Raw genomic sequence first — 882 nt, 5'->3', positions numbered from 1 at the left:
TGGATACACTAGTCAGGGCATGCGTGGCATTGGATACACTAGTCAGGGCATGCGTGGCATTGGATACACTAGTCAGGGCATGCGTGGCATTGGATACACTAGTCAGGGCATTGAATTTTATTTTTTTCTCATCAGTTTTCTCTCTGAGATGATTTTAGGTCATGGGGTGTGGTATAAGTTCTCATGCCTGTAATATTCCAGTCTCTATTGAGGGAAGGACAAAAACTAAGACAAACCTGAACTTGGGCCTGTCAATCAAGGACCCATGTAAATGCGACTTGCTTTTCATATCTGCTCTTTCATTTTTGTTGTCGTTGTCCTTCTTTTCTTCATAAATAATTTGCAAATTCATGGTTGGAGTATAAGGTGTATTAGATATGAAAGTATAACTACTTTATATTTGTCATAGCTCACCTATAGTCTCCAGGCATTATATATTTTAAAGTATTGTTTTAAGTATGTTTTTAAAGCTTTGTGAGATTTCTGTAAACTACAGTGCCCTTTACAGGTGAGAAAGCTGGGATATTGAGGAAGATGCAGTTCTTTGTTGACAGCTTACAATTGATGTCTCTCCTACGTAGGGTAGAAATATACTGATGATCTAAGACTCTGCTGACCACATCTGTGTCAAACCAACCATCCAGAAACTGCCCCACCTGGGGATACATCCCATAAACAACCTCCAAACCCAGACACTATTGCAGATGCCAACAAGAGCTTGCTGACAGGAGCCTGATATAGCTGTCTCCTGAGAGGCTCTGCCAGTGCCTGACTAATACAGAAGTGGATGCTCACAGTCATCCATTAGACAAAGCACAGAGTTCCCAAATGAAGGAGCTAGAGAAAGGACCCAAGAAGCTGAAGGGGTTTGCAGCCCTATAG

General features: G+C 41.6%; 1 protein-coding gene across 1 annotated transcript in view; it reads left to right on the top strand.

Annotated features, from left to right (window-relative positions):
• Positions 1–882, top strand: part of Adgrv1 (adhesion G protein-coupled receptor V1) — a 510,986-nt gene that overhangs the window by 55,272 nt on the left and 454,832 nt on the right. The gene's annotated exons all lie outside the window — the stretch shown is intronic.

The sequence above is a fragment of the Mus pahari genome, chromosome 11 (genome assembly GCF_900095145.1).
Source record: "Mus pahari chromosome 11, PAHARI_EIJ_v1.1, whole genome shotgun sequence".
NCBI lineage: Eukaryota > Metazoa > Chordata > Mammalia > Rodentia > Muridae > Mus > Mus pahari.
The sequence above is the reverse complement of the archived record's forward strand: the minus strand, read 5'-3'. Positions and strand labels throughout refer to the sequence as shown.